Below are 27,559 nucleotides of genomic sequence, written 5' to 3'. Positions count from 1 at the left end.
CTGTTATTCGCAATAGTACCAGAAAATTTGTAAATTTTGAGAAGAAATATTTGTTCGAAAATCATAAATACAGTATCGGAAAGAATCTTTCTTTATGCCACAAGGAATTCTTCTAATCGTAAAATTACACAGAATTAATGCTTTTCCTTGTAAAACAAAAGTAATCGCAATATATAATTTGTTGTGTTTAGAAACGGATGATAGTAACTTTATACTTTACATTAAGAAAAATGAAAAATGATTAAAGATGAATCAACAGTGTGTGTAGTTGGCTTGTTTCCCGAAACCAATGAAGCGATATATCAGCCTTTTTCAGTAAATCGCTCGTAGCCAATCGAATTTAACAGTTGAAACATAGACCAGTTTCAAATCGTGTGCAACAATGTACTCAGATGAACGGTACGTTTCCGCATTGTGCAGTAAATGCACTAATTGTCGGAGTGTTCACGCGTACGTAACCTTCTTTCCGGAGGTGCTAGTCAGTCAACCCTTTGTTTAAAATGCAGTGGAAAACATCGAGTGATCGGGCAAATCCTCTTTCCTCGATGTTCGGAAACGCTTGGCCAGTGCTCGAACATCCCGGCAATTATGAGTTACATTGCTTTTTGACTGCGGTTCTTTGATCTTGCTTTTAGTAGTGAAATTTCATTATATTTTTACTTTCTGCTTTGGTAAATTTTCTTATCTTTTCAATATAATAGCCAACATCAAACAATAAGTATCTAATATTCTTCTAAGAATCACTTTCTTCAAAATTTCATAAAATTTGTCGGATATCTTTTCAAAGTGTTTTCTCATGTAGCCAATTTTCAACACTGAAGAATACCAATGATTCGCTTTATTCTAAAATCAATAGTTTCCAAAGTTTATTTTCATAGATATAAACATAAATTTTGATCAATGAAAATAACCTTAAAATCTCCTCTGTTTTTTACAGTCACATTTTATTCTCGTATAGTTCAATCATCTAGAACACATAATTTTTAAAGTCAAAGATAGCAGAAGGTAAATGATAACTTTATATAATAAAATCAAACACCTTTATCAAACGTTCTGCTAATAAACAATTTTCATGCGACCAACCAATTTCCAATAAAATCATATGTTTAAATTATAAATCTTCTTCCGATTCAATTAAATATCAAGTCTGTTTACAAATATTACTTTCATCTTTTCCACAAACAAAACCTCACTCTATATGGTCAGTTTAATTACATTAACTGTAATACTATTGATATAAATATTTACATAAGAGACAACACACGTTTCTATCTTTTACGTCATGTTCAAACTTCACCTTTACAATATGCTATCAACTAATCATTAATCACCTTACCATCGCTATGAATAACACTAAAAATAACCAATATTTTCATTACAATATTCGACTGTCAATCCAGCATTGTCACATCACCGTGCACAAAAAAGAACAAGTGTTAAAAACAGCAACGTCCCGGAAGATATTTCCGGGCTGAAAGGATGTCGATATCCGTTCACGTGCGTCAACGAATTATTTAATTTGCCCGCGAACTGAAATTTCCCGAAAGGTCGGCACGAGGTCCGGCGCAAACAATCGTTAAATCGCAATTAAACATTCCGTTCGTTTGCGCTAACAAGCGGAAAGGGAGCGGAGCCACTCAGAATTTCATAGGCGATTCAATAAATTAGGTACGATTTCAAGTTTTCCCCTGGAAGGCCGCGGTAATTTACCGGTAAACTTGGAAGTGCTTGCTAAATGCGAATCAGAAATAAACGTGGAATCAACGAACCGCTACGCACGGTGATTGTCTTACGGTTAGGCAGCGGCGGGAAGGAAACCGAACAGTTTGGGAAGCGAAAAGAGAGCGTGGGTGGAAGAGTCGGCAACGGAAAGTGATGGGGTGGGGGGTGGGGACGGTTGGTGGTGGCTCGAGTTTGGTAAAAGTTAAATCTAAGCAAAGTTTACGTTCGCAGGGTCGTTAAAAGTTTTAAGGGATAAAGCATTCGCTTTATTGAAAGACTCGTTACAACGGAATTTCAGTCTGGAACCGTTTTGCGTTTCATACCGCGAGCGTATCTTAAAGTGGTTGCGGGGCGAAGGGGACTGCGAGGGTTTTGCGGAGCAGAAGGAAGAGCGGGAGATTGAACGAAACTCACTCGAGGAGTTTCGCGAAACCAGCCTGGATAACAGCATCCCACCACTATTCGCGTACACAATTAAAAATTCGTTAGTATGGCCCAGTTCTAGCGAGTTATGTATTTCTAAAATGCCGAAACGTCTGATCATATTGGAAGCGGGGTAAATTCTGTGCAGTGTAAAACTGGGACCAACGCCAATTACAGTGAATTGGTTGATCGTATTTCGACTTTCAGGATAGCCAGTAATTTCTGGTTGTCTGTCTTGTTAACTGTATCAAGCAGTTAAAAAGTGTTGATACTTAAAGAACTAAACATTACTTTTTCTTTTATATGTAGTAACAATAAAGCAAATGTTTATTATTTATTATTTACTATTTATTATTTACTATTTATTATTTACTATTTATTATTTATTATTTATTATTTATTATTTATTATTTAGTTACATTTTAAATATCGTTACGTATTATTTATAAACTGATTTATTATAAATCAGTTTGAAAGTTCATAAACAAGTAATACGAGCCACAATCTTATAAAAGTATTGGCTCACCCCGTAAATAATCGGTCTTTTATATTTCTGTTATTTTTAAAAATAAAGGTAAACAAAACTCTTTGTAATCTAAAACACTTTTGTTTTTCGGTTTCCTCTGCATTATAATTAATTTATAAAAGCTTTTGTTTATCTTTATTTTAAAAAATAAATGAAACATAAAAAACCACATTATTTATGGAATGACCAAATAAATCTTTACCGATAAGGAAAAGACCATTAATCAAGATAAAATCGTATTAACAATAATTAAGTTTGATTAGAAATAATTACAGAGAAGTATAAAAAAGCCTCTACTCAAAGACCGGAATTTTTCTGACCGAAAAGTATAGTTATATTGTATGTATTACATTTAAATATCAGATACATCAGCGTGGCCCAGTTCCAGGGATGAGAACGGGTCAGGGAGGGTTGTCTTTGAAACGCTGGAACGACTAGCCGAATCGGAAGCGGCGTATAAACGGAGCTGGGTCCAAAATAGGGGTTAGGATTCTCGAGAGCCCAGCTTGCGGACGAATAACCTGAATGCACACACTTGTATGTGCATACAAATGCGCCGGGTAACGGGTAGAATATATGCGCTCGGGTCAGGATACTGGTGTCAAATGGATCTAGGTTTTATAGGTTACAGGGCTTGCAGGGAAGAGGGATGGCGAATTGTAGACGATTCAAGACCATCTATGCGTGTCGGTGAAGTTAAACTTCGATCGAGGTGACATGCTCGATGCTACGTGAAGTTTACAGTGAATACAAGTACTTCTACTTAGTCTTTTTATAATAGGATCTCTTATAATCGAATATTCTACTGTATCTAGTCTTTCAATATTTTTGTTATATAAATACAGGGTTCTCTATTAAGAAATACCTTTTCTTAGAGTTTGTTTTTACAGTGAAGTGAAAATCATAGTATTAGTGATCTTATTTTTTGACTTATTAACAGTATGAGATACTTTGTAGTAAATTGTGAATAGATTTTATGACATTGAATAGTGAAATACATGTATTAGATGTAAATGCAAGTGCAAATATGAACTAAATGTTAAATAGTATTGCTATACGTTTGACGTATTACTATTATATTTGTTAAGACAATAATTCTTCGGGATGTCGATGTAATATGTAGACTCTACTATGGGAGGATGAATTAATCTACCCATTCATATCATTACACCAATCAAAATGAACAAAAATGAATAAAATATATTATTTCCTGTTTCATCAAACGTATCATCAATTCCATAATACATCTAAAAAATACAATGCTGCAAATTTAACAATGCAAAAGTATAGGAAGTAAAGTCCAATGGTAAAGAGTAATTTTAAGAAAGCAATTGTCTTAACCTTTTGCCTTAATAAGATTTCTTTCGTAACTGGGTTCGACAAAACCATTTTATCATTAATAATGTAGTAAAAAACAAGGAATTTGATGCTTATCTTGTCTACGTTTACTCTGAAGATTAAATATGAATAATAAACAACTTGATTTACTATAAAAACAAATAAATAACATTGAGATTAGTCGAATGCGACTGAAAACATTCATCGTGGCTCTTACTTGACATTAGAAGAGAAGGGATTAATCAATTCCCCAACAGTCATCAATGACACAACCCGCGTCCGAAGAAAAAACCCTCGATTGAACATTTGCGGGGCGAGGTCTCGATCCACGCAGATTCAATTCCCGCATGGAAACTCAGAGAAACGGGTAATTCGACACTTACCGGGAGACAGCGGGACTAAGTTTCACGTGTGGGTGGTAGGGATGAGACGCGAATTCCGGAATCTAAACATACCCTCGCGGAGAGGATCGTCGACGACGCGCGAGAGGTGCAGAGAGAAGGAGCGAGAGAGGAAACGGGAGAAAGTTCGATGCAACGACGCGTGTCTCGTGTTTCGAGTGAGTCACGGGGCCCGGGCTACGAAAATAGCGGTTGTTGTCCAACGGTTTACGAGATGATTTTTCGAGGGGCAAATAATATCGACCTCTCGTTGGACGAGGAATCGCGAGGCCAAGCTGTCCCGCGGAAAATTAATGTGGCAATAATGCGTTTAGCGATCATCGCCGCCCCGTGTTTTATCACGTGACAAATTCGATCGGATTGAATTTATGGGGTTTCAGTCGCGAACACGTAATCGATGGATATATTTTGTTATCGCGCAGGAAATATCGTTGATAATTTTGTCCAAGATGTTCGTAAATGAGAAACCATTGCGAACAGGTTATTACAGGTAGCTGTTTGACAGAGGGGAGGGGGAGAGAGATAGATAGATAGATAGATAGAGAGGGGGGGGGGGAGAGATTTGGAGGAAACTTTGCCTTCGTTCCTTTGATTGGAAATGTTCGCTATCTCGATGTTATCGCTACGTAATACCGAACGTGATCCTATTCTGCCTCCGCGTAAGCAAAACGAATAAACGGACCACGGGTGTCGTGGCCACCGTCGATACTAGATTTCGCTGAGGCAACGGGAACTGACACGTTTTTATATTTACCTGGCGAGAGAATGCATTTCGGGCAGCCGGAATGAAAAATGGAATGAAAGTTCTAATGTCAGTACGGTGTAACGTCCGTTTAATTAGAAATGTTAATTTGGTTGTTGGCTCCTGAATATTTAATGCACGATATGTGGTTTATATTTTCAAGAATGTAATATGTAATGCATTTGCGAAGAATATGTATAATATTTTTATTTTTAGAACGAAATCAAAGGTATATTGAACGAATATTTGTTCCTTTCCGAGTGAAATGTTCGTGGTTACTTATTACGAGCGTGTATAACACAATGAACGTAATATTTCGTCTGTCTGGATAATATTATATCATTTGTTCCACTTATAATGGATTTTCCAATCTTTAATTAAAAAGGCTTGAATAAATGATGATGGTGTTTGAAGGTATATTTATCGTAAAATATAAAACCGATGATAAAGGATAAAATGATAGACTGCGTTTTCAGTCAATTTTCATTTATTTGTTTTGTCCATACACATTTTCTGTAAATATTTATCGCTGTGTCTTTGTCGACGCTTAAAAGCGAAATTAATAAGTGAAGCTAGCTTCGTTTCGATGTTATTAAAAAACGATCGACAGCACTAATCTCAACCACTACACGCGATACACTTTTTGTCAATAGGGAAACACGAATTCTTTTTGTGCCAGACGCAAAATGAAGTATTTTTCAGCGATTGCACATTTACAGATCGACCTACGCAGAATGATAAAAAATAGAAGACGCAGCCTTAAGTCATATGTAAGATAGAATCTTAACAAGTTGGCTAACCCTGACGCGAGTGTACGCAATTAGGAGCGTATAAATAGGAAAAGTCAATCTGAAGATCAGTTGGTCTGTCACGGTGAGCGACAGACTAGCTCGTAAAAGCCAACCTGAGACAGGCTTACTTCTTGTCCCATCATGAAATCAGAATGTTCAAATATAGTTAATCTAGAACATCTTCATCCCTTCTGTTCTGTTCTGTTCTTTGATCAAGTTTTATCATTACAATCCAATTTTAGATGAGATCGAGACACTATGGGAATACAATATTCTCCCTCGACTTCGGTATGACCTAGTTGCTACTGTTTTTGTTTTAACTCCAGTTTCTTTCGTTTACTTTAATCTCCTCTTGCAATTGACATCAGGGAGGCAACGAAGATGTATCGGCGGTATGTATCTTGTCAAACTTCTGTCGCTTTGTCCGAAATTTTGGAACGAAGCAGGACACCGCTTGGAATCAATGAGACTCTGCACTCTTGCTGTATTTTTTCAATTGTGCTTGTTCTTTAAGTAAAAATAATACAATATATCTTATTTGATGTAGCATATAATTATAACTAATTTATTGACTTATTGAATTATTTATTTCCTGAAATTATACTACAATTTTTGTATGTAATTTCTTTATCTTTTTGTAGCCTTTAATAAACATCTTTCTCCAAAAACATTTTCCTCTAAAGTAACTATTTCAGAGGCCACTCACTTTCGTATGCATTTTCGTACTCCAAGTATGAACAGTCATAAGTCATAAGAAATGCGCATCAAATGCACCCAAAAGGATTATCTCACCCATGAATTTGATTGAAGACAGCTGTCTACTTAGCGTGATATCTGTAGTGTCTTCCTCCGCATAGATTTTATGGAGACAATTTCCCAGAGTATACAACATCTTTCCATTCTGTCCAATAAAACATCAGCATAATTTATGCAGCGAGTTAAACCGCGACTCCGTCTCGCGTCCACCAAAATAATAATTTAGCTTATTTTCACCGAATTTTCTACCGAAATAACAATAGATAACCCATTTGCTATCAGCATTTCTTGTAATGACAGCGTCCGCGGTAACAATATTTTATTAAATAAAACACGTCGTTCTTACAAAATACAAATAATAATCAAAAAAAGTATTTCCGCGACTCCGTATTGTACCATACAAATTTAGATAAAAACGCGTGTAAATCTAATTTACTCTCCTTTGTATAAAATATGCGACATTGATCACCGCAAACAGACAACGCTGGTAGCGAACGTGTTAACATTAAAACTACCAGACGGGTCAAATTGACCCACTTCAGAATATTTATTTTGCAAGTATTTCAATGATAAAGGCGATTTTCCGAAAGATTTTTAAGTAAACTTTTGTATTTGTACATATACAAAACTACGAAACCCATCGAATCTCAAGAAACATATTGTTCTAATTTGTATAAAAAATTGGATATAAGTCATTCTAATTGCTCGATAGTTTTATTGTTAACAATAAAACCGACGACAGGAGTTCTTCGGCGTCGGATCTTTCGATGGATATTCAATTATAACGCATGTGTAACGTTAACGCGTTTTGATGGATTTCCATTTTGGCCGGCTGAAAAATATATAAAAATCCTTCGAAACAGGATACGTCACGCAGGTAGGCGAAAATTTTCGCGTTTTCGGAACTCATCACCATAAAATACGAAATACAAACGTTCCTCGAGACCCGTACATATGAACGTACATACCGTGAACCCGATTTTTTCACAGAACATTCGATTTCTGTTCATCGCTCTATGTGCTACGCCTATGTACATAACCTGTCCCGCGAGTTGCGCGGCTCTATTTTTCAGCTTCTCCAGCCCTCTTTTTTTTCTTCCGTTTTCTCTCTTTTTTTTTATTATTTCATTGGGCTTTTTTATCGTCCACAAAATGGTCCCGGCGTGTCATCTCCGTCGCACGGACGCGCTTCGATCCGAAATGGGTCGAGAGGACGCAACCATTGCTATTATAACGCTGTTCACTCTCGTCCACCTCCTCCATCCTCCTCCCAATCATTTGTAGTTGAAGCTCGGCCAAGTTTCGATATATCACGAGGCCCCTCAATGAGGTGAAGCCAGCCAGTACGAGCTGCCAAAAGGGCGGGAGTTGTGCGCCGGCTTAATTAAGAATTAATAGTTCGTTCTACCAAAACAAATTAGCGTGCATCTGCATAGGAGTTTCGTACACCGACGTGGACGTTGTTTTTCGCGGGAGGATCATTCTTCGCGTTTCTATTCGAATATTCTGCTTAATTTGATTTTTCTCCTGCGACGTTCTCTGTGTATCAATGTTCAATGAAATTTGACAGAGAATGGACGTGTATCGGTGTATAATAAATTTGAAAGCGATGTTTTGTATGCTAATTATACAATAATTGTGTTTTGTACAATTTCTAATTAGAAGTGTAGGGCATGGTATTCTGTCAGAAATCTCCTTTTTGATCAAAATTAAAAGTAACTATAATCTATAATGGAGCAAAAATTTAATTCTTTGATATTATTTCTTTGTAATGATGACTTACTATTAATATATGACATTTTTTGAAATTTTTCTATTTTATAAATTTGTTTTTGTGTAAGACGTACATCAGGTATCTCTATATATTTGAAAATGGATCATTTTCATATCTCGAATCGTGGATAAAATTTCCATTACATTGGAAATTAAAGAGATTGACGTGCTAAACCTTCTGGCAGAAATATTGCATATTTAAGAAAGCAATGAGAAAACAAAACTCGCAAATAATCAGACAAAAAAAAATTGTTTAGCTTAATAAATTCTAACACGACTGCTCAATTTGTTTTCCATCTTCCAACAAATGATAGCGAAGGAAAAACTTCTGTACACAAATGTCTGTTGCGCAAAATTAGATAAGGGAGTTTCTTTGTCCGATGAAAATAAAACAACGCGATAGAGGAAAAAGGTGAGTGTCGCCATGCGGTCCAACTTTCGCAACGTTGTTCCTGTCGCAGGTGCAACGAAGAGTCTGCGAAGTGCAGCTGTACTCTTTTCTTTTAAAATGAATCTGCTTACGGCCTTGTAATCCGCAGCCCGATATTCAAATGATTCTAATAATCGATATTAACTTCGTGCGTGAACAAACAGGGGTTGGAATTGGAAAAAAAGTATTACATGGATTTTTCCCGAATATTCGGATAATAAAATATTTGTGAAAATTAAATATTTCAATGAATATTCAAACTCTACGTATGATTAACGAAAACTGAATAAACCGAGGAACGGTCGAGCACATTAGTATCGTGCAATATCTTTCGAGTAATTATTTTTTAGGAAATAGTTATAATAAATCTTTTTTCAATTTTTGTCCTACAATTAAATATGGAAAATAGAACTATTCTCTCAGTCAAAATAAGTGGTTGAAATTGAACAAAAAGTGTCTTTCCTACTTAAGCAATTTAACTGTTCGTTCCGTGATTATATCGGTTTAAGTGCACTTTTGCCTCTTTTATCACGTTATCAGTTAGATTTCTTCTATCCTACGTTATGTATACTTCTTCTCAAAATGAACTAAATCTTCCACTTCCAAACAGAATGCTCTCGCAAAGAATTATACCGTATCAGAACGCTCTATTCCATTCGCATCTGCTATAAATGCGCGGCATTCACAGCGTGCTCGTAAATACTGTTCCGTTTCGCACGAAAGTAAACACGGAACACGAACGGCGTGTAGTCTTGACGAATAAAATATTCGACGGATCCGAGTAGTTTATTCAGAAAAACCGAAAAGTGCTAGAATTTAGTATAACGCTTGCACCTAGACAAAATGCGATTGGAGGTGTGTATATTCTGCGTTGAAGCGAAAGGCGAAAAACGCCCCATTATTTCGTGTAGTACCTTAGCTTCTCCAGAACATGATTTTCGTTCTGAAATAGACAGAGATGTTTTCAGTCTCTACTTAATTGCAATTTATATTATTCAGATAGATACAAGTTGAATTGTATAAAAAACGGACGAGGATAATTATGAAAAATATACGAAAAGAAAGAAAATATTCACATATACAAATATATATATATATATGTGACAGTATCCATGAAGAGATTGGCACGTCGACTGTTGAATCGACGTTCATCAAAATTTCATACAATGGAAACAATTTTCTTAACCAAACGATACCTGAGAAGTCAAGACCTTTTATAGTAACTCTTTCTAGTAAATTCGATGTGTCACCTAGAAAATTCACTTTCAAATCTTAAAAGAAATATTGTTTCGGGCACTCAAAGTGTTGATTCTAAAAGGAGCACAAAGAAAGTTAACGTAGAAGTACTGTCCAACAGATCCATATACAAAAAATGGTTACAAAAAGGTGTTTATATACGTTACATTATCATCTTTTTCTTTAATTCTTTGATTTTACAAAATTGAATAAATAGTATAGATATTTTGAATTCCTTATACGTGCCAGTTGAGAACTCTAATGACCAGTGAAAGACTCTTGAACAAACGTAAACGTAAAAATGAGTCCAATGGACCCTTCCAGTCCTTGAAGAGTCAAAGGATGAAAAATCGAAACACACTGTACATTTTTTCCCCTTTGAAACGCGTTCCGCTAGTCCCCGAGTTCTAGTTGAAACAATCCTCGCAGTAAGGAGACAGCATGGCTCTTCCGGGGGGATGATTAATCAAGGAGGGAGAACAAGTGGTGGAGGAGAACGCCTCTTTATAAGAGGCAATTCGTCCCAGGCGTGACGCATTAAAGGCTCAATCTTCACTGGCGCCATTTAAAGTGAAAAAAAAGAAACCCCGGGGAAACTGTTTCTCCCTTTCCTCGTCGTTCTGTGCGAGGCCGGCCGTTACACCCGCGCGACACTCCTTTCCTATTGGCGGAAACGCGTCGCGGAAAACGCTGGCTCGCCGCCCCCTTGGTGAATGAATAACCAAAAAGGTGGAGAAAAACAAGGGGGAGGCGGTTTTGCTTTATGAAAGGTAATTCGTGGCAGCCGTGGCGACACGGCGAATCTTCAAATCCTCCCGGGCGAAGCGAAACGGGAAGCAATCTTGGCCGGCTGCGTCTCGTTCCGCTTTGATGCCTTTACGCCTCGCATGCTCGTAAAGTTATTTTGACTCGTACACGAGTCGCGCGCCAAATAGAACCTTACCCGTAAAACCGATCGTGCCGTTCCAGACGAAGATTCGATTCTATTCGACTCCAGCGAACATCCGAGACCGTTTTGGAGAATTTATCGTTCGTCGTTTGCGATTAACGGGGCTTCATTATAGACGTATCGTGTTATTAACCCCTTTGGACTTGAGGGGCGATTCACAGTCGCCATTCAACTTGGTATAGGAAAATTATAAAATTCAATATTCGATTTCGGTGCAATATAATTGGAGTGACATGTTGAAATAACATTGACATTATTTGTGTTTGATACAGGCAAACTTTTATTTATTAATTTTTTGCAATAGAAGAATTAAGAACATTGTTTAGAGGATCGAAGTACAGTAATTTTTTGGTTGGAAGTTACTGGTTCCTCGTATGGTTTTGTTAGAATGGGGAGAATGTTTGGATTTTTTGTTTTCCAATTCTACTATACATTGTTATTATAGAACTTTATTGTATGTATTATATTGTGGAAAATTAGAAAAAATTAAGAATATTATATTAACCTATTAACGTGTATATATATATATATATGTGACGTTATCAGCGTCATATATTTATGATAACCTTCATTTAACCTTGACTTAAGAAAAGTCGATCCATTCGATTTGAAATTAATACTATGGTGGTTATTACTATGAAGACCTTACAATAAATAGAAAGAATGTATTTTAAATTTGAAGTAAAATTTTTCATTGCAGGTTCTGTCATTGTATTTATCTTATACATTCTTTTCAACAATGAGCTAAGCCGTTTATCCGTTAATAATAGAAGTTAATTTCCGCCAGTGAAAAGAATTTCTGTACTGCACTTTTTAAATTCCCTTCAATTTTCATCTTGTCTGTTATAAAATAAGTACTTAAATCCATGGAAATCTGTTGGAGACAAAACCAGCGAATAAAGAAGATGAAATAATATTTGATGTTTTAATCATTGCAGTTTTTATACGGTTATTGGGGCAAAATAATTGTTACAAATTAATGTTAACATATTGAACTCCCACTTTAAGAGAAAGAAATATATTATTTACAGTTAAATATTTTTTGTATGAGTATTCCTTATTAAATATATTTTTAGTTATAAAACTTAATAATTAAGATATGTTTCCAAACAAAAATATATATCTATTAAAAATTATGTTAAAATATATTACGAAGAAAGTTTCATTAAAACAGAAGGTTACCAATTGTCGATGTCCTTTTAATTACTTCATCTAACTAGATCATTACTTGCTACGTAATTTTCAAAATCAATTTCATTCGTGTCTATTATAGAATATTTATTAGCATTTATGAAGTCTACTGCAATTTATTACTCCACTTAGCACTTCTATTATGAGCACTTTCCTCAATTTGCTCCTTTTCATACCTTTCGCTTTTATTTTTTGCTGTTCCAATTTATTGTGCATCTAATAGTTTTCTTCTATTATGTTTCTAAAAGTCTTACCGTTAATCATAATTATTACACTGTGTATCTTTATGCATTTAAAGTGTATACAATTTTTCAAAGAATTATAAAATGATAATTTCACTACACTGTCATACAAATATACTTCAATTTCAATTTGACGATTTTTTGTAATGCCTTTAAAAACACCTTATCTTCATATTTGTCCTATCAAAAGGTTTTAATGATGTTGGAATAAAAACTTTTCAAATAGCACATGGAACTGATAGGCAAAGAATTGCAGGTTACGTAACAAAGGGACGACACGAAAGAAAGTCGTAGAAATATACAATAGGATTTTTTGTAACGGGCCATTGATAAAATGTATTCTTTGATACCTGTTATGTTTCGCGATAGCTATTGTTTGTCTTACAAAAGGTGTGTCGTAAGCGGTGATGTAGTATCCGCAACGATCCTCATTATCCCTTATTGTGGGCTAGACCCTGAACAGAATGGAAACGTTATCCTTTGATTTAAGTGAAAGCGTAAAGAAAATGGGGAAAGAGATATTCTTTTTTAAAGAAAAAACTGTATTCATAACTTTCTAACACTTTACATATTACTCGTCATTCTATATAATAAAAGTAACAATAAATACAGTAAAAGAAAAAGAGACATACTACCACATATAAGTCACGCAATTATTTTTCCTTTTATACTGAAACGATAAAATAATGAATACAATATTAACAGCATGTTTCGTTAAAATAGAAAAGCGTTACATTTTATCGTTCAAGGTTTTGAAATTACCGACCGCATATGTTTCTGAAGCGTGTAGCAGTCTTTTAAAATTAAAACCCTCATAAATCACAGAAGACGTTTTAAACGAATAAATAATGATTCAACGGCAATGATTTATTTTCTGTAACTCGGAAAGAAATAAGGGTAGGACAGAAAAGAAACTAAAGAAAGACAACGCTTTGTCAAGAGAAATAGGGGATCCTCCCACTCCATTAGTAATGCGCTAATATTTCCTTCCTTTCCTCGCGTTAACGACTCCATCCCAGAAGCTCACGAAACCCACGGGTATACGTGTTTATTTAATGAAACACAGCACAGAGAGATCGCTGTTTTCGATAGGTATCCTCAATATTTCAAAACGGTCCCGCTTCATTCGAGCGTAAATTGACACATCAATGTTTCAAAAGCGACGCATCCGGCGACCGCAATCGTTTCCCCCTAACCTGTTTCCTCGTAAATTATCGCATCGCCCACCCTGGTTCCGTCTCCGCGGCCGCCCGCTGTAAAATCTCTCCCGAAGCTTCCGAGCTTATATTAGCGACGAAGCTTTCAAGCGATTCCGATGAGCTTCGCCGCGCAGCCGCTCCGGCCTCGATAAACTCGATTCCTTGAGAGCGTTTCGATGTTTATTCCTACACGATTTTTCATCCCTCCGCGGCGAGAGATGAATCCGTTCGCCGAGCCGAACACCGCGAACAAAAATTTTCATTCGAATTCAATTCGCGAGCGACCTCTGCCCGCAACAACCCTCGTTCTTCAAGCAGAATGCTTAATTCCGCCCTCACCCTGCCGTCCCGCCGCCATCTTTTCAAACGTTTAATCCGACCCTCGCTGAATAACCCCAAAACTCCTTCTCCGCTGCTAGGGGAACATTAATGCGCTGCGATCTCTGAAACAAATCCGTCTCTCTCACCCTTCTTCCACCCTCTCTCTCCCTCTCTCGGGCCCGTTCGTGGGCTCCCGCATCTCCATACGCAAAACTGAATTGAGGATAGATGAAATATCGCTGTAAATAAAATTGATGATTTATAAGCGGCTGAAATAGCGGTTTCAGTGGTGGCGGGCGACCCGGCGAATTTCGCGGGAATGCTTTTCCCAACGTTTCAGCCAGATACACGATAGATTATTCTTTTGAGCCGGCCCGGGATCAATATGAAATTAATTTCAACGTCGAAACGTGTATAGTAATTCAAGCTGTAGATGTTTATACGCAATTATGGGATTACGGGGCTTGTTTGACGTGAATACAGAAGATACGTTCCAAGGGGGGATGGGGCGCATGATGAAAAGCATGACATTGTTGTCGCAGTATTTTTTCTCGCGAATATTAATATTCTCTACCTATTCTTCTATTGAACGCTATTTGCCTGTCATTATTCCATTCCGTTCTCGCCTCGTGCTTCCGCGATTGCATTAAATGCTTGCGTATTGCGCGGGGAGACTCGATTTATGTATGTCGTTTCCAATGCTCTCCACTGGAATGCTCTATTAACTTTCTCCTTTAATCGAGTGAATAGAAAATTTCCTTGTTAATGATGAATTGTAGCGGAATCTCGTTTGAAAGAAGAAAATTAAAAGTTATTGTCAGTTTATTCAATATTGAATCGGTTATGATACCTGGTACTCTTTCCTTATCACTAGAAAATTAAGATAATAAGATAAAATGACAAAAATCTGTCGAACAGGACAATGGAATAAAGTACAAAGAGTGAAAAAAGAAAATACAAAAACAAGTGAAAAATTAACAAAAATTTATAAAGGATATACCCACAAGTCATAAAATTAACTCTCTTAGTACACTATTATAGAAATATCATCGTAAACCTCGAAGAACAATCTAAAAACGCAACTCTGCTAAAAGAACAAACAAAAGTACACGTACTTCATTTTCGTAAGCTCCAATAATCGAGCAGGGCCGCGTGAACTCGGAAACTGCCGTTCGCGAGAGACGAAGCAAGTTCGAAGGCGGGCATTTATCAAGCAAAAATCCTCATTGTTTCCCGAATAATAGGCAGGCGGCGGCGGCGGCGATGGCGCTCGACCTGGCTACCGCCAGCGATGGAGGACAAATACATTAGCAAAAATAAAGTTGTGTCGCGGCCGCATTAAAAATTGCGCTTACCGTAATTGCTTGCCAGTTAAAATAATAGAGACTGCAAAGGTTTCAGCCGCGGCACGGGAAAACGTTAATCTGGCCACTGTTTAGCAGTCCATGGTGACATAGGGCGGCCGGGGGTGTAGAGGAGGTTGCGTGGAGGGGAAGGGTGGTTCGCATTAATTTGAAGTATTCTCATTTTTACCCCGGGAGCGCGAAGGGGACGCGGGCGTCGCTCGTGAATGCTTTAGAAAGTCCGGGTTCCACCGCGTCGTGCATTTTGATAAGGAGAGTTAACGCGGCGCGATGACTTCTCCGCGTCCCCGCCGCGCGCCGGCGCGTTCCGCGAGTTTAAATTCGTTCCGTCTCGGCTGACAGAAAATAGAGATTTGTAGGTTCAAGACCGCGGAGCGGTCGAGAGGAACCGAAATTAAAGAGCCCGGCGAGCTGTGTTTCGGAGCGCTGCGCCACGCCGCGGTTCTCATATCCGCTCTGAAACGAAATTTTCGACTGACTCTCACCCAGAGAATCGCTTCTATTCGGATATTAAATTCGCTGGTAGAGCGCTTGACCGTACTTCGACCACTTGAATATCCTCGCGCTGCGCGGACCTTAGTTTAGATGGTTTTATAAGCAGCTTTACTTAATGTTCGGAGCTGTTGGTTAATGCGTCGGGTTCGTTTGTTGTTTTAATCCTATGGAAGTCGGACGGTGTGGAAGGAACTTGTCGGACGAATGCGTGGTCTGTTTAATTGTGGGGATTGTTGTTATGCTTGGGTTCTTTGTGAACAATTTTGAGGAAGATTTTGTTTGTATTTTGTAAATTGTGTATTATGAAATCGCATGAGTAAATAAATATGACAAAGATTGTAATTATATCGAAATCACTCTATATTTACTTACGAAATTTTATAAAGAAACATTGCCAATAGTAAAATAATCTTTCACCTTGATTCTTGTATAAAGGATCATATTGAGTTTGAAGGCCTGATGGATATCATAAAATGGATTTATCATATAAAATGGTAAAAATATTTCCTATATAAAATGTATGAGGAACCACGGAAATAGAATGTTTCATCAATTAATTACTACCACGAAGCATCCAAGACACGCGATAGTCAAGTTTGCTGTATTAACTGCAAACTTGATGCTTTTGGGCAGGGTGAGCCAACGTAGCCCCTGGCTGAAGAACTTTCACAAGAATCTGAGATAGGTGGGAAGTGTCTATGGTATTGGGAATATCACAGAACGCGCTGAAACATGTACGCACACAGTTCTATATGGTATCTTACTGTGAAACTATTGCCCTGATTGCGCGAAGCACAGCCTTGTGCTCACAGATAGTTACCGCCCCGAGCGCATTGAGATTTTCCCCAACGGGCAACAAATAGCGCGACTCTGGTCACAGAGTGTTCTTACAGAGACAAAACTTCTGTCAAAAGCTTTGATGTCGCAGTCCCTAGATTGGAGGATCTTGAAGTACTATTTACAATGCTATCCGCCCAGTGTATACAGGCTATTCAAAAAAAGTGTTACAATGTTTGTGTGCCGAGTAAGACAAACAATACTGGCTAAAACAACCAACAACAAATATATGTCGAAATCTCAACCATATTAAGAAAGTTTAAATACGAGGTTCACTTGGAATCTTTTTTGATAATTTTCTGACAGCGTTTGATTATTTGTTTGCAACTTTTGCTTTTGCACCATAATAAAGACAGCTTATTAAAAATGAACCAAGATTTTTTGGCGAATTTAATACTTCGTTTCATTCCCGTAACTTCACTACTTTATTTGCATATGCTGTATTCGAAATTTTTGTAATACTTTCTTTTTAATTTTGATAGTTAGACTTTTCAATTTTTTTATTTGATACGTTATTATGCTCAGCGCACGTAATATAAAATTTTAGTGTTGATTAATCTCGTCAACCCTATTTTAAGGTGCTTAACAAGCAATAAAATATGAGGAGTTAGGGTGACTAAAATCAAAATTGTACAATATTGATTTAAAATTTAACATCAACAAACAAATCTGCCATACACATAACTATCAATTCCACAGAAAACAATGCATTTCCATTATACTCCAATTCACACATTCGCGACCGTACAGAATTCTTCAAGATCGATAACTAAACTCCACAAGGATAATATTCAAATATGTATGAATACAAAAAATATATAATTAAACTACCTTTCAGATTTTGAAACGACGTAGTATTAATCGATCAGCATTCTTCTGGTAAATGCAAAACAATGTAACATCGCATTACCAAAATTCTTCTAAAAGAATTAGAAATTACGTACCAATATTCAGCGGAAGGATTCAGAATGGCGTAAAACTACACTACGATTGCGAAAGTGTCAACAAAAACAAAAAATCCAGACTGAAAATAGAAGTCTCCGCGAGGCGAACTTATTACACAATAAATATCTTAAAATAACGTTCGCCCTTCGGCGACCGCGGTACCGTCCAATCTGAGCCGTATATTTCCCCGTTCGACACTAGGAAAATTTCTCCGTAGTTTAAGAGTGACAGAATTCAGTATCGGCCACATGGCACGGGACGCGCGGCGGCGGCGGCGCGCGTGGCATTTGTTATCATAAATAGCAGACCGTGCGTATTTCACGATGAAAGGTGGCCCGTTCCCGTGATGTCCACCTGCGATCCGGAAATTGGCCTCACTGATAAACAACGGGCATACGCAATTCTCGGGACCGGGCGTTTATTAGCTTTTCAGAAAGAGCAAATGCAAACCTCGGAAAGCCGAGCTCTCCGGCCGGCTCCGGGGATTATTTATGGGGAAAGGAGCGGTTGAAAAATTCATAGAGGAGAACGAACAGTCGCGTGCGGCCACGTTCGCTTCTCATATCCGTCGTAAAACGAATCTCCGTAGACACGTGGTCCGCGAAAAACGTGATTCAATCGTCGCGCAAACAACGCCGGCCATCCACCGGTGATCCGGAAATTGGATCTACCAATAAACTACCTGTGAAAATAATTTCTTTTTTCTTCCCTTTCCCCGCGTCGCCCCTTTTCACGATTCTTTTTTTTCTGTTCGCGCGAGGTGTACGCGTTCGCGTGCGTCACTCAGGATTGTTTGTGATGCGCAAGCTCCGCGAGAATTGTGGAACCACCCCCGCGCGATGGGGAATGATGTAGCGTTCCGCGGAACGGTGTTCACCCTTCTCGTCGCTGTCCCTTTGGTTTTGAGCTGCGGCAAATGACTCGTAGCGGTTGGGATTATGCTTTTGTTCCGGGACTATGGGTTTTGTTCCTTGAATGGTAGGTTTTGTAGTTTTGCTTCATTGAATGTTAGTAGTTTGATTAACCCTTTATAGTATCGTGTCAAGCTCGCGAATATTTCAAATGGAATTTGACGAATGTGAATGTTGCGCAATTCTTCTAAGTTCAAATACTATTTTTCTGTTAGTAATTACTATACTTTACACTAAACATAGATGTAGGATATATTTAGAATTCCTTTCTGTTCTTTCAATAAATTATTTATGATGAAGTCACTGTGTTGATTATGGGTTTGGGAAAAAAATCATACAGCAAGGGGTTAACATCATTATCGAAATTTAATTCTTGTTTTAATTTCTATTCTAGTTTTTGCGAGAACAGAAACAAATTGCTTTACCATTTGTTTTTTATTCGCAATCGGGACATTTGCTGTCTGATTTTTCCATAAAAGTGAAAATGTTTGTGGGACTCCTATTTCGAGGTTATTTGCCATTGAAAGTGTTTACACGCAAATATAAACAAAATGAAATGAAGTAAATATATATATCTGGCAAATAATACATTTTCAAATCCACTTGTTCATTATTTTCATTAGTGTCATATTTTGTATTCTCCTCCTATTGCTTTGATTTCAAATTAATTGCTTCACCCAGATATACACATATTAAAAAATCATTAAATTATCCATAAAGTTATTTTATCATTAACACCATCAATATACCGAACCACACTAACCTTAATTAATAAACTATCCTCAAATACCCGTTACCGCTCATTAAATAACCAACAATCGAATAACACAAAATCCACTTCTTAACGATCACCCTCAATCAATAACATTATCAGTTAAACGGAAAATCCTGTTATTCGATCCTCGCACACGTGTATTCTCCAATTAACAGCGCCCCGAGGATCACCGTTAAAAGCCGCCATTATCGGGCGAAACAACGGTCCAAGTATTTCGCGAATAATCGCGAAGAGCCGCGTTCGATCTGCAAGTCAGATGTTATAATTTCGTGTCCCCGTCATCCGAGAATTTCCATTTTTCCGATGATCGTTCGATCCGGACACCGTGGGATATGTACCGGGTCGCGTCTTGGACGATGTCGCGGTCGCAGCAGCGGCGCCCGCGCCATCGCGTCGTTCTATTGAATGTATAATTCAAATTTCGTGGTATGAATAATGTGCAATGATGCAGCCGGGGTCGGGTGCGAGGGGGTCGGAGGGTTGGCAAGGGTCGAGGAATGGAAGATCGAGCTACGCGACTGCCGGGGAGAGAACTTTAGCCTCTGCCGCGAGGGTAACGCAATAAATAATAGAGGCGGGGTCCTCAGTTTCTCGGTCACCCCTCAACAACCATCTCTCTGTTGAAATATTCAGGGGTTGTAATGGCCTGGAACTCGCTGCCATTCTCTGATTCACCTGTCGTTCGACCGGTGGATTCGAGTGTTCTTTCGATTTTTGTCCCGCGCTCACGATGGACTCCGCTAACCCCCTGTAATTACTTTGCGCAGAGTGTCCCTGGAAATGATGGTCCGCGGAACGAATTTATTTTACAGCGCTTCGATCCCTTCGAGAATTGTGTCATTATTTTGAATTGAGTGGATACTTGTATATTCCTTTTTTTAGAAATGCGGAATTATACAGCTTTCAGAATTGTAATGATGACCGACGGTTGTTGGTCGTGTGGGAGCATGCGCGGAGGCTTTACAAAATCGATTTTTTTTTTCAGAGAAGTTGTGGGAAATCATTTTTTGCTGGGTTTTAGAGTAATTTCAATTGTTCATTGTGTTTAAGGCTTTTTGTTTAAAAAATGCAATGATTTTTCAGATTTGGGAAACTGATGTTGTGAGCGTTCATTCAAAGAATTAGTATACTTTTTACTACATTTTTCTTTTGACACGTATAGTGACCCATATATAAGTGACAATGACATTTTTTTACCGGCATTGTTCATATACACGCCGTTCATACTTTTTGGGCTGTAGGTAATTTTTTGTCGCGGGCATCATTACTTTGAAGGCGTTCCTTGTAATTTTAATTACAAAAATGTAGAAAGAGGAACACATTCATAAAAGTGAAGAATTGATTTTTCTAATTAAAGAATTTCTCTCATCAAGCAAAAAACAAAGTGGTAATTTATGTAAAGTGTCAGTTGCTTGATTTTTACATTAAATAACAGCATCGCAGATAAAATATTACAGAAAGGTTGACATACAAACAGATAGGTGAAAAGGAAATAGAGAAATAAAAGTTGCGTATTCATAATGAAAATGTCATTCATATGCGTTAAACTCACGTCACTCACCTTTCAGAATGTGATAAATAAACTGAAAAAGATGAAAATTGTCACATGGAATGACAAAAAAATTCCAAAAAACGGGAAAAGTGCATGGGTCGGACGGAAAGTTTTCTACTGGACCGCTTTCGCTTAAAACGGTCTGGTGGAGGACGTGTTAAGAATAATCCTTCTGCGTGCTTTAAACGTTTTTTTTCTGAAACTACTTTTACAGAACGGGCCTGCAAGATTTCTCGGAAGCTACCCAACAGATTTTTCTGAATTTTTGCACACATTTTCGTTCCGTACATCTACAAAATTCCAAACATTATTATTTTTTATAGACTCCAGAAACAGTGACATGAAAATCCGTACTTTATTTGAATGTATTGTTACGTTGTATTCTATGGTATCTACTAAACAAATTAATGATGTTTTATTTCAACAATTGCAAAATTTGGTCTCGGCATTATTATTAAAGATATGCAAAAAAACACGAAATTTTGCGTATGGAAATCCATTTTCTACGTGGAAATGTAGTTTACACAATAAAAATAAACATATACAATAAATAAAACATCAAATATACGTAGAATATACCAAATACATATATTCTATTCAGAAAAGAAAAAATCACATCATTATCAGTTTTTAAAGTAAAAATCCTACAAACTGGAACTCCGCAAAGGTTGTCGAAGTGTCTTCGATCGATTGACCGTATCATAAAAGCGTTTCAGTTGATTTCGAAATTGTCTGGCGGGTAACTTCGACCATGGAACAGGAAATTCTGTTATAAGTAGATCGAGGAAGACTCGAAGGTAGACGCGTGACGATCGATAAGGGTTTCACGGCGGCGTTCCGCGTACGTAAAACGAGACTTCATAGACTAAGTTTTTTTTTCGGAATCTTTTCTTTTCCACAGCGAACTTCGCGACTGTTCGCCCACCTCGATCGCCTACAGCCATTACTTTTCCACGGAATTCTGGGCCGAGGAAGCTCTTGCTTCGGATCGGTGGCCAGCCAAACTTCCTTACACTCGCAAAGGTGGCCGAAGCTTAATCTTGCCGAAAGCTACTGAGAGGATGAAAATTTCGCTATTTCGATCGTTCGTGAAATTTTCTGCAAAATCCCCAACGTTAATCCTCGATACTTTCAATCGATTTGCTGAAAACACGAATTGGGATCGTTGGGAATGCAAGAAATCGATGGGTATAGTATACTTCCAAACATCTGGGACACAATAACCTCAAATATTTCAAAACTGGCACGTGGTTTTCTTATTTTTCTTATTTATCACTCCTTTTTCAAACTTCTTCTATTATTTTCTTTTTATATCACTTTCTTTATTCTTGTATGTGTTTTAGTTCATGTACTTATTGTAAAAGGACTCAAGTGTGCAAGTTTCAAGTACAATTTTGTTCCGTATTAGACAATTATAATGTTTCCAGGTCTTTTGCTATTGAAACTCTCTTTTGTTCACATTATAAATCACATGGAATCGACTGTAATGTGTTTGCAATGAAATAATAATTTCTCGCGTTTTATTCTTTCTCTTCTATACGTATCACCCATTATTTAATTCTCGATTGAAATAAATGTAAAGAAAATTGAAGAGAAACTTTGACTGCTGTCGTTTCGAATTCCAACGAAAAATTATATATGAGAATCTCCATCGACGGAAGATTCTCATCGCACACGCTCGATCGTTATTTCTCTGCCACCTGTGATGGATATCATCCGCCAGCAACTTTTTAACCGTAGGAATTTCAATCTTCCCCTGTCAATTTCCCTCTCGTGTTATTAGTTCCTTGACCCTCTCCCCGTATCTCGCTTGTCATCAATTATATGCACGTTCCTCTGCGAGCTTCTTCTGTTCGCATCACGGAAGAACCAAATGAAGTCAAAGTAAGAAAATTGGACGTCAATCCGCACGCGCGCGCACGCCGCTTGTCGACTAGTGGAAATCGTTGGCCCAGATTCGATAGCATGAAACATTTTTCACCGTAATTCGTGCTCTGGTAAATATTTAAACTATCACGGATCGATCATACGATTTCAGGCTGTCGCTCAGAATTGTTCTTCAAATCGCGTGTGTTGCGAGAATCGTCTGTGTTTTGGATGCTCCCGCGTAATCCGATTATCCTTCGAGTAACAAATCATAGTCGCGTTTAATCGTCTTCAATGCGATTTTTATTTATCGTCGTTCATATTTCAGCTGAACCAACGGCTGTGTTTTTTTTACGCGCGAACAAACGACCAACGTAATTCACGGATTTCTTTCCGTGTAATTTCGAAATTATACGATGGAAATTGAAGAATCCTCCGGTACTTTTGACGCCGAGTAGAAAGATAGGGCATTTCCTATGATAAATAGACGCGCAATGACATTAATCCCGAACCCACCCACAGCGGTTTCTAGGTGACAATGATAGAACTGCCAGCTTGAACCGCAAGGCAGAGACATAAGCTCCTCCCAAGATATGGCACGATCATTAAACTATTTTCCAGTGGAATCGATTTACGATTATATATAGCCGCTCGGCGAGCGTTCGCCGAGCACGAAATTTAGTATACGTTTCCACCGGCGTCACGGGGATAAGACAAAACGCCGGTCTGACATCGGTACTCGGAATTTTGTCTCCTTAGATGTCACGCGGTTATCCCTTCCATTTCTTCAAAGCGCTCCATTTAATCTATCACCTTCTATATCTGGTTCCCAACAAAGTTGCCACGATTTGGTCTTGAGCCTTCAAGATACGGAGCAGCAACAGTGTATTTCTAATAATAAATTATTTCTAGTACACACTCGCTTAACTTCGTTTAATCATCTGGTGCACGTGGTGTACCAGTCATGTAGATTTATATCAGCCTCGATAGTCCTAGGTATTATAAAGTTTTGTTTTCATAATGAAAATGTTATTATTTAAAGAAATTAATAAGAAATATTTCTAAATAAGAAGTAAAGTGTTTTAAGTATAAAAAATTCTTAGTATTTATTTCATAATAAAATTGTTTATTTCAATTTCACGTTAATTATTTATGAAAATAAATTTTACTATGAAATTAGGAAAATAGATACTTAATTATAACTCATTGCGAATACATAATTCTAATTAACAAAAAGCCACTACTAATCAAATTGAACTAAGCATTACTAACTGCTTCATGAAACTAATCACAGAAGAGTACTCAATATAGCCAAATACATTTAAATTACAATCCAACAATACCAAAAATATCAAACTCAAATTCCTTCATCACACAACCAAATCCAAAAGAATCGAACATTTCACTAGCGAAGTGACAGAGGAAGGAGGAGGCGGAAGCTATACCCGCCTCTGCTAGGTTGTTGCAGGGGTGGTCACCCTCTGTCGGCATCAGTGATGCGGCGTTGAGAGTAGTCGTGCGATGATCGACTGAACGGAATCAAAGCAACCAAAGTATGATTGGACGGTGGCCAGCTGGCCATATAATTGAGCATCGCGTTCCCCCAGGCTTGCTCCAGTGTCTCCCATCGGGCCGGCCGCGACACGCGCGACGCGTATAAATCAGAACAATTAGTTGCACGCTCGTACTTCACCGGAGCCGCGAAAATGTTGCGGCACATTTACCACGTGCGAACTTTATGCGTCTCGTCAGGGGGCTCGTGTTTCTCGAATCACGTATCAATCACTTTCCCCCGCGGATCCTCGGCCACGCTGTCCGACCACTTCGCGTCTGGTCGATCGCGCGATTCGTTCTTGTTTCACTTAGTCCGTGTCCCTCGCTGTCTCACCTCCACTGTCATTTTTTCATACACGCGCCGCGTGTCTTGCGAACACGTCACCACCGTGAGATTATTTCGCCGAAGGGAGCACGGGGGAGAAGGTGGAACAGGAATTCTTTTGTTAGAACCTTCATTTTTCAGGAAATCAATTCTGAAAGCTCGCGCAACTACGCCGTGCTGACCAGGAGTAGACACGAAAATAAACTTTTGTTCAGAGAATTTTCGTTCGGCTTTGGTTTTTAGTTCGTTTGGTAGGCCGTGAAAGAGAAATGGGGAATTAAATATATTTACGGAGATTTTGGGGAATTTTATTTTTGGAAAACTTTGTGTGAAACTTATATGTGAGTCGGAATTATTGGAGACAAACTTTATTCCAGCTGTTTACTTGTGCAGAACATATTCTAGGTTCATTCAGACATGTGAACTTACTGTTGTATTATTATATTTTTGTTAGAAAATGTATTATTTTTGGATTGAAGTATTTATGAGTTGGTTTTTTGAGAGAAGTGTAAACACGTTCATATTATATGAGATTTATTTTGAAATCACGAGTAACTGACAATAGTTAGTGTATATTATTATCTTTATTTTCTTTATTTTGTACTTTATCTTGTAATTTATGAGTTTATTTTTTTTCGCACTTCAATATTCATCGCCATATGAAAAACAAGAATAATTTATTTGTAGAATACTATTTTCAAATGTATTTTTATGGGTTCTAATAACACTAAATTATTTCTTTACTTCACTCGTTTTTATGTTGACTAGTGGTTAACTATTACTCGCTGCCTAATATTTACTATTTCTGCCCCAAGACGGTTTATTGCTGTCTGTTCTTCATAAATTTCATTCACATGTCATAAATAACTTCCGTTTTCTTCTTTGAAGTTTACGTCGGTGCGGGACGCAGTTAACATTTATTTGTTCCACGTTCTTCAACATTGCTGAACGCGGTATTTGTATTCCGTTAAAATAATTTCATTAGAGTTAGTATTTCACTTCTCCTTAATCGTTTTCTAATTAAATAATTTTTTTTATTTATTCATTGTCGGATCCTCCTATAGATAATATGGTATTTTTATGATACTTTTATTTCTTAACATTGAGATAACAAACCTTTCTTTAATTTAAAATATATTTTCATTATTTATAAATTATCTATCTGTGCATTACAATTAGATTGAAACAAGTTTTATTTATCTTAATTTCTAGAACTAAAATAAATACAGAGAAAGGACCTCATTATTTATAGGATTATAGATACATATACCAGTATACCAATAATTATGCAACTATAATAATATAATAATAGAATTAGTAGAATTTTCAGTTTTCTAGGAATTCGTGCGACATCGGTCTTGCCCGAATTCATGGGTACAGTGATGAAGAAATAAAATACGCGTATGTGTCGTACGTTTCTAAGAAAGAAGATCATAAAAGGATATGAGAACGAGTTCAGGCTTGCTCTCCGGTGGTGGACATGTGTTCGTAAATCACGGTAGTCAGTTAAAGGCTCACACTTCATGGTCTAGCCGTTAGTAGAATGTTGTACTATATTTATCACGCTTCTACTTTCTACACGTTTCGCGTTTCCATGGTGCTTTAAGTAACCGTGATTCAATTGATCGGTAATGCTTACTGAATGTCGGCTAAAAATTCGAGTGTAACGTAAACAACAGCATTCAATCAATTGTCTTCGTTCTTTCTGGCGTTCTATTATAAAACTTGAAACGATAATTTTGTTGTTGAAAAATTCACATTTCTTTTTTATTCGTTCTTCTATTCCAATTCATTATTGAGCAGGTATGCCAAACAAAAGTACAGTACTATTACACAAACTTTTGGCTTAATATAATTTTTACTTAACCCTCAGTTGCCAATAAGAAAGTCACAGATTATTAAAAAAAATTGACAATCTTAAGGAAATATTGGATTTTACTATTATTTAAATTACAACAAACAAGAAGAAGAATAAAAATCATATTGTATTTCGAATGTTACTTGCATATTTCATGCATACTTTGCATAGGTGATGCGTGTATTGCGTATTTCCGGCATATTTTGCATATTTTGTGCATATTTAGTTTGCACATGTGTTGTATGCGCTGACATATTTTTCTTGCATAAATATTCGAAATGTAATAATTAGAATAAAATATAATAAAATCTGGCAAAACACGAGTTGTGCTTCGATTTTGCTGACTGCAAGGGGAACAAGAACAATAACGGAGTGGGAAGATAACGGAAGCGAGTCGTGATCTAAGCCGTAGAACCGTACATTCCACTTTCTATGATCATATCACTGGTTTCAATCGCTGGGACTATAAAAAGGGAATTTCTATTCTATTCACTAGAACTACAAAAGTTCAATTATATTTTTAAAAGACACGATCATAGATATCCATTGCATTAAAATTTTATTAAAATAAAAATTTCAGGCACTTTCACACGTGTTATAAGGATATTGATCCTTCTATAGATAGTGAAAATTATATAAGTCACTATTGTTTTCAGTTACTGTCATTCTTGCTTCGTCTAATTTAAAAAAAATTAGACTATGTGTGACTATATTGTCATAACTATCCTTCCATGATTAAAACTCATATCTTTCTTAAACAAATTTTTCTTTTTCTATAAAATTTATTATTTGTTTAAAACTATTTTTTCCATAAAAATCATTTCTTCCTCAAACAAACATTTTTTTCCACAAAAATTATTTCTTCTTCATATAAATTTTTCTTTTTCCATAAAAATCATTTCTTCAAACAAATGTTTCCTTTTCTATAAAAATCGTTCCATATCCAAAAAACAATTTTTTTTTATAAAAGTAATATCTTGTTCAAACAAACTTTCCTTTCTTCTAGACAGTATAAATCGCGTTCATGATATGGTTCC

General features: G+C 37.1%; 1 protein-coding gene and 1 long non-coding RNA gene across 10 annotated transcripts in view; one reads left to right on the top strand and one right to left on the bottom strand.

Moving 5' to 3' along the window:
• LOC116425485 (CUGBP Elav-like family member 1-A) overlaps window positions 1-27,559 on the top strand; it is a 495,366-nt gene that overhangs the window by 91,629 nt on the left and 376,178 nt on the right. The gene's annotated exons all lie outside the window — the stretch shown is intronic.
• Window positions 5,639-7,937, bottom strand: LOC116425486 (uncharacterized). 2 transcript variants are annotated; one of them, XR_004234690.2, is made up of 3 exons: window positions 7,668-7,937; window positions 6,650-6,844; window positions 5,639-6,450 (listed from the first exon to the last, which is right to left on the bottom strand). It is a non-coding gene; the product is annotated as an uncharacterized LOC116425486 (long non-coding RNA). The 2 variants fall into 2 exon arrangements; XR_012998473.1 differs by having other exon boundaries at window positions 6,736-6,844.

The sequence above is a fragment of the Nomia melanderi genome, chromosome 4 (genome assembly GCF_051020985.1).
Source record: "Nomia melanderi isolate GNS246 chromosome 4, iyNomMela1, whole genome shotgun sequence".
NCBI lineage: Eukaryota > Metazoa > Arthropoda > Insecta > Hymenoptera > Halictidae > Nomia > Nomia melanderi.
The sequence above is the reverse complement of the archived record's forward strand: the minus strand, read 5'-3'. Positions and strand labels throughout refer to the sequence as shown.